Consider the following 17,341-nt stretch of genomic DNA (forward strand, 5'->3'; position numbering starts at 1 on the left):
CCTTGAGTACTGTGTCCAGTTCTGGGCCCCTCAATTCAAGAGAGATGTTGAGGTGCTGGAAGGTGTCCAGAGAAAAGCAACAAAGCTGGTGAGGGGCCTGGAGCACAAACCCTATGAGGAGAGGCTGAGGGAGCTGGGGTTGTTTAGCCTGGAGAAGAGGAGGCTCAGGGATGACCTCATTGCTGTCTACAACTACCTGAAGGGAGACTGTAGCCAGGTGGGGCTTGCTCTCTTCTCCCAGACAACCAGCAAGAGAACAAGGGGACACAGTCTCAAGTTGTGCCAGGGGAAGTATAGGCTGCATGTTAGGAGGAAGTTATTGACAAAAAGAGTGATTGGCATTGGAATGGGCTGCCCAGGGAGGTGGTGGAGTCACCGTCCCTGGAGGTGTTCAAGAAAAGACTGGATGAGGCACTTAGTGCCATGGTCTAATTGACTGGATGGGGCTGGGTGCTAGGTTGGACTGGATGATCTTGGAGGTCTCTTCCAACCTGGCTGATTCTATGATTCTATGTTTGCTAACTCACTTAAAGGCCTAATCCCATTTCTTTCAGGTTTCTCATTTTCCCTGTCTCTCAGGGAACAGTTTAAATGAAAAACTGTGCCTCAGAACTGAACACTGGAAATCTAAATCCAAAGCACTGTGCTCACTGCACTCACACAGCTCTTGCTCAGTGATGGGAAATATTTAATCATAAAATGTCCTGGTTGAATTAAGACAAATAAGCACAATTTGAGACCCTTTAACTTTGCAAAGCACGCACTTTGTCTGAAGTTTGAGAAGATTTCAAATAACAATATGCAATGTAATCCTCTACAACAAGGAAATGCAAAACACCAAAGCCACTACCACTGAAAAACCTCTTCAAATACTACATAATTATATGAGCTCACTCCCATTATATTAATGTTAGAGCAAGAGCTATTTATTTCTTTCTAAGCAATACAAAATTACTTTTTCTTCTTTCATAAAGAAACTAATACCTGCACTTGTGGTAACAATTACTGCTTTTAGGAGGGTGGGTAAAAGCAGTGTGACAGCTCCCTTGAAGATTTGATTCTAAGAGGCAATCAGCCAGTGCTGTTCTCTTCATAATACAGTATCACAGATGAAGATCTTGCATGTAAAACAATAAAGAGGACACTTTAAAAAAAATTATCTTTGTTTGAAACAAATGTCAGGCCACAGCAGCTGAAATGAGGAAAAAAAAATCCTTAGACATACTGATAGGCAATGTTGAACTAGGGATGATTTTAAAGAGAAAACACAGGAAAGCATCATATACAAAACCACTTTTTTAATGTTCACTTTTGTGATTATGTGTATCTAGAAATATACATTGAAATAGGGCTATGAAGATGATTAAGAGGTTGCAGCACTGCCCCATGAGGACAGGCTGAGGTACCTGGAGGTTTTTGGTCTGGTGAAGGAAAGACTTAAACAGGATCTACCCAATGTTTATAAATACATGGGGCTGGGTGTCAAAAGGAAGGGGCAAGCTCTTCTCAGTTGCACCCTGTGATAGGACAAGGGGTAATGGGTATACCCCACAGCACAAGAAGTTCCACCTCAATGTGAGTATGGGTAAGAATCACAGAACACTGTAACAGGCTGCCCAGAGAGGTTGTGGAGTCTCCTTCTCTGGAGACTTTCAAGACCTGTCTGGATGTATTCCTGTGCACTCTGCACTTCTATGGTCCTGCTATGGCAGGGGGGTTGGACTCGATGATCTGTGCGGGTCTCTTCCAACACCTAACATCCTGTGATCCTGTGAAATAGAGAATGCATAACCCTTAACCAAACAACTTGGGATTTTAATTCACATGAAGAAGCCATACACAGCAAACTCCAGCAGTGTTACTGAAAATGTATTCTTGCAATAAATACTGCACAAGAAACTTGTGTATATTCATGTTATTTGTCATTTAACCAATAGTGACTACCAGTCAGATCCAGTCTTAGCTGTGCAAGTAAGCTAACAAGTCAGCAACTTCTTCTGCCATCTCAAACTTAGGAACCACTCTGGATTTAACACTGCATCTGGCACTTACAGAACAGGTTCAGAGAAGACTACATTTTTAACCTAACTGTTTTCTTGTTAACTTTTCTGATGGATGTCAGTGTCCTAATTACCTACTTCCTAACACATCTAAATGAAAAAGTAAAAATAGCAAAGCTGAATTGCAATGATGAAGTATCCAGAGAAGATCAAGGGAGCTTAAACCCAAATTTACTCCTCTATAATTTTCATTGTGGGCATTTTGAAGACAGAAGGAGTAAGAAACAATGTACAGAGATTGTAATGCAGCCTGGGATCATGTGCTGAGACTTTTGCAACATTACTCAAGCCCTGGTATTTTATAAAAGTTGAAAAAAAAAAGGTGATGACATGAAGAGATAAAGACACTGTGTCAAGTGTGTTTAATCTTCTCCCCCAGGTGCCTTCTACATTTTTGCTAAAAGGAATACAATTTCCTAAACCTCATCTTAGAGCTGGTGAGTTTCAAGCTACCCTTTCCACAGAACAGCAGTTCTATAAACACAATTTCTACAGGCCTTCTGCTTTCCCTTTAAGCACCAGAGGGGAAGAGTCCCTCCTGAAACTTTATCTATGTACCTCTGCCAAGAGAAAAATAAATTAAAAATCAGTGATCTCCAATACCATTTCCTTTTATCCTGAATTCACATTTCCTAAGTCTGAACATTCTTTTTCAAATTGTGTATTATGCATTTTCTTGTCTAACTTGTTCTGAAATTCTGCAAACTAGCCTTTAAGAAAACAAAAATATTCATCTTCATTTTAAATAGCAAAATTGAGTAACACTACCTTCCAGGAACCTTCTCTGTGAAAGGAAGAACAGGGTGCTTTGGATCCAGTGTACAGGAATTATCCCTAATGATGACTCAGATTGTAAGGCCGTCAAAAAACATTCAGATTTTAAGTTTTAAGTTCCTCTGCCTCTCATATGGAAGAAGAAATTTTAAAATACTGAATTCCAGAGTTTTCTTAACATGTACTTCTCTTTACATTTGGGAAACATAAAATGGCTATCACTGATATTCAAACTGTGACCAAAATTACACACTGCAGCAACTTAATGAAAAGAAACACACTTGGAGGCTGTAGTATGCCTGTAGTAGAAAAAAACATGACATGTTCAATAATATGAAGAGCACTTAAGTATTCAAACAAATAGAACAGATAATTTCAAACACTACAATCTCTTTTTTGATGGACTAACTGATTTTATGAGTTTCTTACCCTTTTTACACATCATGCTGATTCTAAGATAACAAATGTAATGCCTGCATGACTGAACCCCCTGAAGAAAGATCTGGTCATTCCCTATTGTCCTAGTTTGCCTGAAGCATTACTTTTCTTAAATCATTGTGTAAGCAGGCAAGATTAAAAAAACAACAATCTTTTTAAATGTACTTGAACTCAGTTTTCCAAAATAACACTGATTGGAAAGTAGTCTAAACAACCTCTCAGGAGGCTCAGAAGCTGGCTGTGCATTCAGAGATGTGGATATCCACATAAAGGGTATCAGGTTAAACATTGCAAAAAATGGATAGTTGGAACTTCTAATATATGAAACAATGCAACTGAACTACAAAAGTCAAGAATTCTTAGCTTACATTTGAATCAAAAATTTTTATATGCTGTTCTAAAATTATCCAATTAATTTCTCATACATGGAAATAAAATGCCCCATTAATTTTTTTTACTGAAAAAGGCATCTCTAATTAAAAAACTTTCTAGTGACGTTAGCAAGCATATATATTTATAAATTGGAGCTGACCATAATTACCATCTCTGATATAATTTATTACTTGGCATTATGTATTATTTAACCTCTACATTGGGGTCAGCTATTCCAGTTTCTGGAATTAAAGGCATGAACTTCTCATCAAACAACATTAAAGTATATTATTTTCTCCTCATAGCTGCAGGCTACCTTAACAAATCGATTCAGTATAGTTGAACCTAGTTTCAGCCAGATGCCATAGGAAAACAGGCTGTAACATAAATTCAGATTATTTACTATTTGCTGATGCTTAATTTCACATGAATAGAGAAGCTTATTTCTAAGTCATAGTAATCTCCACTCAGCTCATAGCCACTGGGTTTTGGTACTGTGGTGAAATAACTGACAATTCCTCTCATCTCGCAACTTGTTACTTAATTGCACTTCTGAAAAAAGTCTTTACATTTGAAATCTTCTTGGCCCCCACTGTAAGCAACATTCTAATTGCACAGACAATGAAAAAAACCCAACAAACAAACAAGCACCTTTTTGTGAAATTCCTGAAATTTCAACTGAAGGCAGAAAATGGACCAATGGACCAAACCAAGTTCAAAGACTGACAACTGGAGGAAACCCCCAGAACACAAAGAAGTAAAATTTTGTGAAGACATGTACAGTTAAAAAACAAGTGATGGCAGAACACTTGAAATTTCAGATAAAGGATTTTAAACACATAGTTCCCCTTTCTTCAAAACAGTATAAAATACTGTTATTGGTCCCAGCCACCTAAAACAGGATGACAAGAGTAAAATTTTAGAGAGCCTGCCCTAGTTATGCACTGGTAGACCATTTATACCACAGAGTAAGTCAACAGCCTGGACACTATAAGAGTTGAGAAGAAAGAGATCGATTGCATCTCCTCCAAGTTCCTGGTCACTCCAAAGGCCTGAACCTCTGGAAGTACCAAAGGGGGAGAAGGCAAAATCCAAAGATTATCAAGGTGGGAGTGGAATGACAAAGGGGCCTGGAAGCTCATGACATCTGGCTCCAGGTGGCTAAGCTGATGGAAAACAAGTTTGCAGAAAAGAACTTAGGAGTCTTGGTGAACACCAAGCTGACTATCACCATGATCAAGCATTGTGCTTTTACAGCAACAAAATCAGCAGCCTCCTGGGAGGTGGTCCTTTTGCTCAGCTCAGCATTGACATACATCTGGAGTTTACAGCAGAGTATTGGACTCCCAGTACATGACAGTGGGCAGTAGGCCTTAAGAGGTTTTGTTTTGTGTTGCTTAACTGTTATTGCAAACTATTCAACATGGCAGGTTAACAGTAACTTGGCAGATGATGAATTCTAAGTGTTTTAGCTTTAAGAACAGGATATTGTTAATAAAAAGTAATTCTGTGAAATGCTTTCGTCTTCTAAACCATGTTTTGATATCATTATTAACAGTAAATGTTCAGTAAACAGTGCTAGTAAATGTAAAGCCTCCCATGTACGTTTTTGATTGAAGGTACTGTGCTGAAGTAATGCTAGGAGCAACATGTCCCATGGCATTTTATGTGCATCCTTCCTTTACATATACTGCAGTAGGGTGGAAGTGACCTAGATCCAGTATGCCATCCCACATGTGATGCTAACTAGTAAAGATAGAACAGGACAAGATGTGAGGGATTATGCAAAATTAGTAATCTGTATTAATGTTGATATCCAGGCAATGATTGTTAGTAAGTATAAAAACTGTTTATTAACATTAAAATTCACCAGAAAACTTATTCACAGGTTTAAAACCACACAGTCTGGAAATTTATACAGTCAGGCCACAGGCAAAACTAGATTACTTACTTCTTAAAGTGGAAAATGCAAATACTATGCTGGAAGAGGCTTTTATGTATTTACTCACAAAGAATAAATCAGACAGCACCCAGCGCATATGGAACTCTGTCTTGTTGGCTGCTGAGACTTGATTCCTCCCAGACTTCTGGGGAAAGGAGGCAGACAGTCTCTGACCTTGTCTCCTGGTTCCTCTGGACTATCTGTATATCTCTAGGACTTCTCGTCTTAGCAGGAGACGTTCAGGTGCAGGCAGGATGTCTTGCTATATGCAGCCCCAGCACAATATCACGCTGGCTATTTGGGCCAAACGCATGCGGGCATTTAGAGCCTGCTCCTGGTAATCTCTCTAGGCAAATTCAGGATGCAAAATGAGCCAGCAGCAGCCCCCGTGCTACCTGCTTATCCCTTTTATCAATATCCAGCCCGTGACTAGTGGGGCATTGGACATAGATTAGCCAATCAGAATGGCACTTTGCCAGGCCTCACCATATTAGGCAAAGTTAGGGCTTTTTCCCTGCCCTCTCATGGTTGCTTCCCCAAGCACAGAAGGAGGGGGGGCAGGGGAATATGTCTGGGTATGGATAAACCCATGTTCGCCCCAGCAAGCCTACCACCACACTAGCCTAGATTTCATTTATATGATAGTGAGAAGAGACAAAGTAACCAGAAGAAAGGTAGGCAAGGTTAAGGTATGGCTGGCTAAGTCTTGCTACGGAAGCAAATCACTGAAATATGATGCAATGGCAGTGCCTTCCTCACTGAACAACTGACAGGAAAGTACTGACAGTATTGCATACAAATCGATAGTATCTGAAAGATCTTTAACCTCTTAACAAAGATGGATGAATCTCAATTTCATGAAAAGGTCACTTTTCTAGACAATCACAACTGGCTGCCATTGGAGGCAGTTTCTTGAGCTGGATATAGCACAGCCGTTATGTACCAATTAAGAATGCATCAAATTTAGACAAAATTTGGGTTACAAATTTGGACAGAAACATACTCATTGCCAGATCACTGCAACAAGAACACACCACTTTCTGCTACTTATTGCATCCTCTAGATAAAAAAGCTGTTTCAAGTGAATCTAGAAGGCATCTTTGGAGTGCTGAAATACTCAGCATCTAAAGCCAATTACAAATGTAATCATGGTTTAACCAACTAAAACTGACAAGAGTCATTCTGGTAGACTGAAGGAGACAGGGTTTTTCGCAAGCTCACACTGTCTAGGAGGTTTTAGTTGTTGAACTATACATTTCTTGGTCCTAATCAAATTTCTAAATTTGTTTCCTTTTTCTTAAATGATTGCTAGACTCATCTTCATTACAACCCCCCTAGTTTTACTTAAGACCACTATTAAGTATCCAAGATGAACCTATAGTGGGATACAGAATTATGGAGGGGGTCTAAAAGAAGTCATGGACAGAAATCTGAGTCCACTCCAACATGTCTTTTTACCTTATGAATCAAGTGAATAAAACAGCAAACAAACGAGGTTAATGTTTCTCTATCATTAGCATTATTTAATTTAGTTTAACAGAAATATACTGTACAAAGCAACTGTAGATGAGACTTGAGGTCTCTTTTTCTAATTTTACTTACTTGTCTTCTGTGGTCTGGCCGAGAAACATAATGTATCCTCTAAGTATAATTAAGTCTTAATATGAAGGCCATAAATTATCCCTTGGCCCTGTGGATTGACAGTTCACGTATGTGTTCAGAACTAAAGAGAAAATATCTCTAGGATTCTGCAAATATGATTGTAGACTTAGATTTTAAGGTGATTAAAGCATCTTTTTCAGCTGTTCTTGTACTGCTATTCCTCTTTAAATATTTAAATTTAGTTTTTTTTACCAGTTTATTTCCACAGCATAAAATCATGGAATTATAGAGGGCACTGAGTTGGAAAGGACCTTTAAATGTCATCCAGGCCAACTCCCCTGCAGTAAACAGGGACAGCCCCAATCAGATCAGGTCACTCAGAGCCCCATCAAGCCTTATCTTGAACGTCTTCAGGGATAGGGCCTTCATTACTGTGGTGGAGGGGAAGCAGCCCCAAAACTGAGGCCCCTCTATGCCTCTACATGCCTGGACATGTTTTTTCTCTGCCAGGTCCTATGGCAGTAAACAGGTTGTGTAACACACATACACCCAGTCTGAGTACCCCTGGGGTCCACTCAGGTAATCCTCTATTGGGAGGGTCCAGGCAAACAGCTACTGCCTATTAAGGAAAGGTTTGGGCTTACTGACAACCTGATTGGTCACTATAGATGGCCAAACGAGCCACGAATCTCGGCTTACAGTCTATAAAGAGAGGTGCAAAGGTGCACCACGTGTTCAGAGCATTCAGAGCATTCAGAGCGTTCAGAGGTTCAAGCTCAACTCTCTGATCCATATAGCACCGCCCTGCTGCCCTGACCTGCTTGCATGGTCTAGACACAGAGTCAGGCCCTTACTCTCTTGCAAACATTACTGAGGCTCAGACCTCTTGCATTCATCTCAAGGCGCAGCTAAGCTGTCTGCGAACCCTTTGAGAAGCAGAGCGCCTGCATGCCTGCATTTGGTGCATATATGGGGAGCCGAGAGCCCCCTGCCTAAGCCTAGAGCAGCCGTACATACTAGCTTGCTATCTTGTATTTATCTATGGAGCTCAAGTCTCCCTGCAGCCCGGCACACTGCTTGCCAGCTGTCCTGTAAGCCTGGAAAATTCTAGGCCCAGCAGACCCTTTCAGACTGTCTGCTAACCTACAAACACAGCCTGCTAGCTGTGAGACGACTGTGCTAAAAGCTGCACAGACAAATCCTTCTCCTGCACCTGGAAATCCTGCCAGCTGATCATCCCTGGACACGGCATCCAGAAGCAGCAGCACCAAGGCAGAGACCACTTCAGGAGAGAAGGTTAGAGAAATCCTGTTTACCCCAGAGACTGGGAACACTTATCATTTGCTTGCAAGCCGGGACAGAGTCCAGCCTCACCAAGACCTGAATACTGGGCACATGCTGTGACACAATCCCGGGAGGGTGATTAATAATTAATACTTAAGAGCAACACATTTAAGCAAGCTTTAATTCCTTTGTAATGTAAATTACCTCTGTCTGAAGAGCAGACACATTTTCAGCCCTTGCTGGGCAGACAGTATAGTTGTTAAGAGGCATTAAGCCTAAGGGAATCTTTCTCTCTGTCTATAGTTGTTGATAATTTGATATTTCCATTTAATAATCCAATCCCTGTAAATATATCCCAAACTGTTTTCATAACTTTGCACAAAGAACTTGATTACATAGTGGTTGGGGGTGGTACAAATTTGTAAATATTAATTTTAATAAATAATTTTATAAAAAATTAATACCACCTCAAATTAATTTCTCACCTCCCCCTAACAGAGGAGGAATAGAGAAATCCCCTCCACGACAATTACCTCCTTGGAAATCTGTTCCAGTGTTCCACCACCCTCGGAGCAAATAATTTCTTCCACACATCTAATCTAAATCTGCCCTTCTCTAGTTTTAAACCATTGCCTCTTGTCCTATTGCTATATGCTTTTGTAAACAGTCCCTCACCATTTTTTTGTAGGCCCCATTCAGGTACTGGAAGGCTGATATAAGGTCTCACCAGAACCTCCTCTTCTCCAGACTGATCAGCCCCAACTCTCTCAGCCTATTTTTTTTTAGGAGAGGTTCTCTAGTCATTTGATCATTTTTGTGGCTCTTCTCTGGACCATTTCCGTCAGACCCATGTCTTTCTTTTGTTGAGGGGCTCAGAGCCAGAGGACTCATCAAACCAGAATGAAGTGACAGAATCCCCTCTCACGATATGCTGGCCATTCTTTGTTGGATGCAGTCCGGGATGCAATAGGCAAATGTGCATTGTTGGCTCACTGCAGCTTTTTATCTATCAATACAAGCACCGGAATGAACACCAGCATAGGAACTTCCACAAACCTGGAATATACCCACAAGATTTAAAGATCCACGTGACACATTGTCTTTGAGTACCGTTTGATTTGATCCAGAAAACACTCAGCTGTATTCTCATTATATGACTTTTCTTGCAAGACCATCTTAATAAACTTTACTTTCTTTGCTTTTTAGAGAGAGAGAAGGAACATGGATTCTACAGGATGAACAGAAGAGCCTCACGAAGACTGCTCCCTCTTCAAAAAATAAAAAGGTCCTATGAATAACAGAATGTACAAGTGGTATTAGCTCCTATATAAGTACTGCAATATTTTACCACAAGTTGTCCAACTACTTTTGTTAGAGATTCTCATCAAGGATTAATTAAAAGCAAATTCCAAGTAAACTAGATTTTAATTTAGTTGCTACTTGCTTGAGGTTGATAACAAATTCTTTGAACATTTTTCACTCTTCCCTTCTCCAGTGTCTTGCCAGCTTTGCTGCAATATTTCTTGTCCTAATACTTGACCAGAATTCATCTTTTTACAGTTTGCCTGTTTTTTCCTTAATCCTTTTGCTGTGCCTATCTACAAAGAGTCTGGCTCCGCTTGCTTCAAAACCTTCCATTATATAGTGGAAGACACTCGCAAGGCAACCCCTGCCTGTCCTTAACCTCAGTGTGCTCTTGCAGCCCAGAAATCCAACCAGATCCTGGGCTGCATCAAGGGAAATGTGGCCAGCAGGTCAAGGGAAGTGATCCTCCTCCTCTACTCCTAGTTCGTGAGACACCACCTGGAGTACTACATCCAGTTCTGGATTCTCTATTAGAAGACGGATATGGATGTACAGGAACATGTCCAGAGAAAGGCCACAAGGATGATCAGAGGGCTGGAGCACCTCTCCGATGAGGAGAGACTGAGGGAGTTGGGGCTGTTCAGTCTGGAGAAGAGAAGGCTCCAAGATGACCTTATTTTGACCTTTCAGTATCTTAATGGGGCCTACAAAAAAGCTGAGAAGGGACTTTTTAGGATGTCAGGTAGTGATAGGACTAGGGGTAAAAGAAGAAAGCTAGAAATAGGTAGATTCAGACTAGAAGTTAGGAAGAAGTTCTTCACAATGAGGGTGGTGAGACCCTGGAACAGGTTGTCCAGGGAGGCGGTCAAAGCCCCATTCCTGGAGGTGTTTAAGGCCAGGCTGAATGAGGCTCTAGACAGCCTGATGTAGTGTGAGGTGTCCCTGCCCACAGCAGGAGGGTTGGAACTAGATGATCCCAGTGGTCCCTTTCAACCTTGACTGATTCTGTGATTATATGATTCAATCAAAAAAAAAAAAAAAAAAAAAAAAAAAAAAGGAATACTTCTTATTTCACTGCCTGAATGTTTCACCTTAATATATTTAACATTTACAGTTCAAAAAAGGAAAGAACAGTATTAGTGTTTACGGTTCAAATATTAAGTAATACGTAGTTTATAACAGATCAGCTTCAAGATATCCCCCGAGAGTTACTCTGGCTTGTTTTGTTTTATTTTTCCCCTGATTGTCAGGCACATTTTATAAGGTTTCTATCCATTTCTATTCCCAGAAAAAAATAAATTAAAAACAGCATATGGTTTTCAGATAGATTCCATTAATATAGCTTCACAGTATGCTGGTGTGCAGCACAATATCAGGCAATTTCAGTAAGAAGCAGAATAAAGAAAATCAAGAAAAAAAATCTGTGTTCAAAATAAGATTTTTTTAAATATAAAACTCAAAGAAATAATGCAGACAAAATTACTGTAGTTGGGGTAGGATATGAATCTGGAGTTCTCAACTGACATATACCTCTTCGCCTTACACATTCCACTAGAAATGTGTCCTATCCTTTGTTTCCTTAGTCAGAGCCTCTTAATTAAAGGTCAGGTTCTCCCAAGCCAATGTGATTCTATGATTCAGTTTCTTCCTCCCTGAAAAGAACACGTTTCATACTCAACTGATAAAAGTCAAAATGTGAAATGCAGAGTTTTCTAGGTAATTAGTCTTCCAAAACTCTTTGGCTTTTCATGGTAACTAAAGCATTATCCCATTTCAGCCTTTGATAGCCTCTTCTGGTACACAGTGATTTGGGGGCAGAAAGTTTATTGCTTCTTGACATCTTAACATTTTGACACTTCTGATTCATAATTTTCTGTCATTCCCACTTTACTGATATTGAGATACTCAAGACAAAAGATTTATGTCATGAACATATAAAACCTTCAGGACAGATTCATAAAATTTATTTTAGTAATACTGATGGATCTGGTATCTCCCAAATTCTCTTAAGAGTTTAACTCCACAATCCCTAACTCAGAAACCTCTTACAGTTAGCCCTACCACTCAGAGCAATCGCATGAATACCTTTTAGAAAACTGTTTTACATATTCTCAGATCTCACACTTCTTATTTATTTTTTTATTTAATGTCTGACTTCCAAAGCCTTATAACAAAGTTCTGTCACATTTGCCTTAGTCTTGGATAATTGACAAATGACAGAAAAATTATAATAAAATGCATAAGAAGTCCTGAGAGCTACCAGTCCTTACCATCAAAGGCTTCACTGGATCTTATAGAAAGACTAGCAAGGTGTTTATTACCTGAAATTAGACAAAGATCAAGTAAGTGTTCTTGATACTTGCTTTTCTTATTTTTTTTAATTTATAGTCAGTGTCTCAGAATTCTGAACATTTATCTGATCATGCAGAAAATGTTAGCTTCAGTATTATTCTACTTCTAAAAAATGTTTACCAACACTGTAACTATATTAGTATTTTAAGAAACCTTTTAAAAATAGATGTGCTGTGTTCTGATTCTGTTTCCTGTTTTTACCTGAGAAAACTGTGAGTCAAAACAGCAAAACTTAACATTGGTATCTCAAAAGCACTGATAAGTTAGAACAAAGTAGTTCAGTCTGTAGAAACTGATGATTCACCCCCAAGACATTCACAATTCATCCTATTGGTACAGGAAGGAGTCAAGGGGCTTAAAGATTCTCTCCACCAGAAGAACACTTATAGAGAACAATATTTTATCAGTGTAATTTGATTTCTGTATTAGATTCTTCAAACCCATACTCAAGATTCTTGTGTGTCCCCATAAACAAACACTCACATTTGGTCAAAAGACAGTTTTGTAGTTGTCAAATGTATAACTGCCTAACTTCTATGGGGAGAAAAATGAAGAGCCAAGTCACAGGACATCCACTAACCTAAATAATACAGACATCAAAACTCAGGGTTCTGGGTTAGACTTTTTCAGATATGTGAGCTGTGAGTTTTATTTTTAAGTGATACCAACTGTCTTGTAAATGTACGTCTGCCCCATTTACACTTAGGCTAAACCATGATTCTTTTAGATCAGTCTGGTTAGCTGATTCTCATCTGTAGGCAAGCAAGAAACACATGGTTCGCCCTTCCCTCATCCCTTAGCCCATGGTGGTAAGCTATTTCTCATACTATCTGCAAGTCGATCCATTATTATGCAGTAAATACAAGTTTAATGTACACTTGAACTCAAAGCTGTCCTATAACAAGAGATCCTCCCAGATATTCCCTCTTTTGCTGAAAGCATGGTTTCACTGGAAGGCTTTCAGAGAATGTTTATTTTAACAATATGCCTTATGTGCTCTTAGGACATTATCCTTAAATGGATGCGTTCATTTTGAGAATGCGAATTCTGGTCTTCTCAATGAATACAGAGGAGGAAAACACGCATAGGGCTAGAGATACAGTATAGGAAAAAAATTCACAGCTTCTGTATGTTGTGGATGGTGAAATAAGATTATGATTGCATGAACTGTGTAGAAACCCTGGTTATGAAGGATAGGTAGCATTAAAAAAAAAAAAAAAGCCCCACACCACACACACAAAAAAAAAAACCAAAACCAAAACAAACCCCAAAATCCACCACATACACAATAACAAAATCCCCAACATTTGAAGATTTCACAACCAGCATCAGGAAAACACAAAACCTCTGTTTCTTGAGAAACTTAATACTTCAAGAGTACCTATGCACATAAACAATGCGAAACATCATTCTATGAATCCCTGTTTTTGTTCCTGTAATATCATTATCTGCTCTTGAAGCTCAGGCAACCTTACAAGAAAGTTATTAATGCTGTTTCATTTGATATCAAATGAACTTAGCATAAGCATACAAGACTTCCAAGCTACTCAGAAGGAATTTCCTGCATATTGCTATGCTGCCTCAATTTCTTCTTTCCAAGGCCTTCCTCAGAGCAAAAGAAGAACTTTTATATTTCAGCATATAAAGATAAATTGAGCCTACAATTACACAAGACACATCAAGACACATTTAAGATTACTGTCATTAGAGACTTGGTTAATTTTTTTGGGTATTGGGGTTTTTTGTTGTTGTTGTTTTGTTTTGTTTTGTTTTTGTTTTTTTGTGAAAAGACCATAGCTTAAAATAAGTTACAAAAAATCACAAGGAAGGTTAAGATGTTGAAACACATCATATATGAAGATATGCACATCATCCAAGGTATTAGGAAGATAGGGCTACTTAGTACTAGAAAATGTAGGGCTAATATGAGTATGACACATCAGGGTTTGCATGTGAGGACCAAGGAAGGGAGTCAGCTAGAGCGTATCCCTGTGTACTCTTGATGCAAGACTATGGTTAGGAAGATAGTGAACTGGTATGCTCGCCTCATGTAACATTTGTACAGAAGCACAGTAAATTTAGAACAAAAGAACTGAAAGTAATCTGTGCCAAGATAGCCATCACCTCACTGTTAGACAATAAGAATGTTGAAAACAATATTTTACCCAATCACTGTGTTCCATAACTGTCAGAGTTACCATAATTTCTAGAATGGCATATAAAAAGACTGCTGCTATAGTAATAAACTGCTTCGGCTTTGGCTTCAACTACTCTATCTACCTATTCTTGTGTTGCTATTATTTTGTCCACTGCTAATACATACAGTGACATTTGCATAACACTGTAAGGTGCAGTTGGAACACAGTACAGATAATTCAGGGCAGGACATAACTGTTCTCAAAATCCTAAAAACCCTGATAAACTTTTCAAGACAGCAGGAACACTTCCACTTTGGATCAATTTCCTCTAAAGAGGAAATCTGCAGTTTCAGATAAACTGAAGAAATTCCATGAAACTCTACTATCAAGATTGAATCATTATCAGTGTGAAAAAAATAGTACATAAATGCAATCTTAACCTATGATTTGGTACAATGAAGGCTTCCAAAATTCACAAATGTCCAGCACATACAGACATTTGTGATTTTGACTGTGTAACTACCAGCATTTTCAGCATCTTTTCGCAAAGCTAGCTTGAAAACTACATGCTCCCAATCCTGTACTGTCCTTCCTTCAAGCATTTCTGGTCTCTCTGTATTCAGTTTTCTGTTCTTTATTCTGCTTTCATCTTGATGCCCTGCTTTTAAGCCAATATTAAGACAACTTTTTAGATCCACTTTTGGGGAGTGTATGTGCCTCCTGTTTAATAAAAACATGAATTTGATGATGCACATCTTCTCTGTCGGATGCCTTTGAAGTCGGGTTGCAAGCTGACAAATGGCAGAGACAGTTTTTGAGCCCTTCTCTTATTACTTCCATGATATTTTTCTGTTGCTTCACAGTTGGTTTTCATAGTAATTTGAAAGATCTCCTGCCTGCTAAGAATTCTTTAGACTGTTATACAACAAATTACTCATCATATGAAATATGCATTGAATATGCTTTGTATTTTCACTCTGTAGCATTGTGACTACAGTTATCACCATTGCTAACAATAGATTTCATAGTGATTCTGAAAGGTCCTGGGACTAGTCAGGTTTTGTCTGAGGCTTACAGAGTTTTTTTTTAGCTGGTTTAGCCGTAAAAGCCTAAATGCCCACTGCCTATTTTGTGGTGGAAACCTCCCTCAGACTCATGGAGGAAGAAAATAACTATGATCATGCTTCTCTTGACAAAGACAAGGGAGAAACTTGCAATATCAACACCATACTTGCTCCTAGAACATGACAAGCACGCTGACAATTTGCTTATATCATCAACACCACCCAAAAATGCAGTCAACCACCTTAGAGTCCACCCACTCTGTAGTGACAGAAGCAGAGCACAACACCAAGGTCAGCATCAGGCAGTAGGAAGAATGCCTAGCAAAAATTTTACAGAGTATTGTTGAGAAGAACGTATGTCAGTTGTGCTGGCCTGCTGCAGACCTTGGAATTTGTTGCTTATCTGCACTGCAGATGTAGTTTTGTGTATTTTGAAGGGGATAACCACAAAACCAACTGTTTTTGAAGAGTTTGTGTGAAGCTATTCTCTGGATATTTGGTTCCAAGATTATTAATGTGTGGAATTAGATACAGTTTCTGTAAGATGGAAATTAGTTAGGCTTGAAACAAAAATGGCAACTGGACTGGTAAGCTGCCACACAAAATTTAACCATGGTTTAGGTTCTGAGTTGCAAAGGCTAGAGCAGGCACACTACTTCTGTTATCTGGTCTTGCTAAAACTCTTCTCCAACTGTTTCAGTGTGTGAGGAAGAAAAGAAGGTCTGCCTATAAATTAATTTTGAGCCTGTCAGTCACAATACCATGTGCTACCTTGCAAATGCAAAGTTTAGGACTATATTTTTAGAAGATTTTCACTAATCATCTAACAGCTGCACAAAAGAAGAGACCTTTCAACAGCAAAGAACTACTCTGCAGTTACAATCTAAACACTAAGTGCAATCCTTCAGAAAGGAAAAGATTACGCAAAAAAGCATGGTCTGGCATATTGAAAATGGGATATTTTGCTATTCAAAATACAAGTAAAAGATGGCAGAGCAAATCCTTTTCATAAAAGGTAGCAAGGCTTAGCTTTTATTATTGCATAAAATATGACAAGAATCACTAAAAAGGGACTAACGTGGAATGACTTCTACACAGCCAAGGTCTATAAAGCTATACAAAATTAGTACCCACACACAGAGCCAGAAATCCAGTCCTATTGATAGGCCAGATAATGGAAATAATAATACCAAGTGACTATCTGAGGACACATACCCCACCAACTGACGTGTCCAAAGCTGTCAGAAAACAGAGAAAAACAGTACTTATTGAAGTAGGGTCTCCCTCCCTCAACATAGAGTGACTGCACCTTTTGAACGCTGATTTCCAGCTGTGTTTTTCAAGTACTTCTAAAAGGTGAACAAGAGTTTGCAGATAATACTTACCTACCTATAAAGCAAGCAAACTTACCTTCAGTATACTATTGCAGGCTGTCTAAGTCAACTTTCTCTTTAAAAAGCAAAGAATAGAGCTAGTGAATAGGCTGGAAATATTCTCTGGAGACTTAAAATAGGTCACTTTCTTCTCTATGTGCATCTTAGGTTATAATTCAGAGAGGTTCTTGGGTAGGCTCTCACAGTTAGGGACAGCATCTGTGGGCATAAGCCACTGAAAGCACTGCCAGTCTTGAAATAAGGCATATGAAACTGGGCAGGTATTATAACATGGTACAATCAGAATCATTCTTCATCAGCATAGCTGTGGGAGCTCAGGCATGTGCAGGAAAGTATGTTACAATAAAGACTCAACGAGTTAAGGTGGTAGCAGCGGTTTGTCACACTACCTGTTCATGTGAAATTTCAGAATAGATGGAGGCATAAACATGGTTACAAAATACACTCCTCTCAGGACCAAGGAAAACTATTAATGAAGGATCTGGACAAAACTGTCCTTAAGATAAAGAAAATTAAAGATTCCCTCAGGGCACTCTTCCCTGAAGTTACTGCTGCAACTGCAGTCCACGTGGATGTACTCAATTCAGCTTAAAGTTGTTAACAAGGTCTCCACGGT

At 39.1% G+C, this 17,341-nt stretch overlaps 1 protein-coding gene across 1 annotated transcript in view; it reads right to left on the reverse strand.

The window, feature by feature from the left end:
- PRR16 (proline rich 16) overlaps positions 1-17,341 on the reverse strand; it is a 187,935-nt gene that overhangs the window by 81,842 nt on the left and 88,752 nt on the right. The window lies entirely within an intron of this gene.

The sequence above is a fragment of the Pogoniulus pusillus genome, chromosome Z (genome assembly GCF_015220805.1).
Source record: "Pogoniulus pusillus isolate bPogPus1 chromosome Z, bPogPus1.pri, whole genome shotgun sequence".
NCBI lineage: Eukaryota > Metazoa > Chordata > Aves > Piciformes > Lybiidae > Pogoniulus > Pogoniulus pusillus.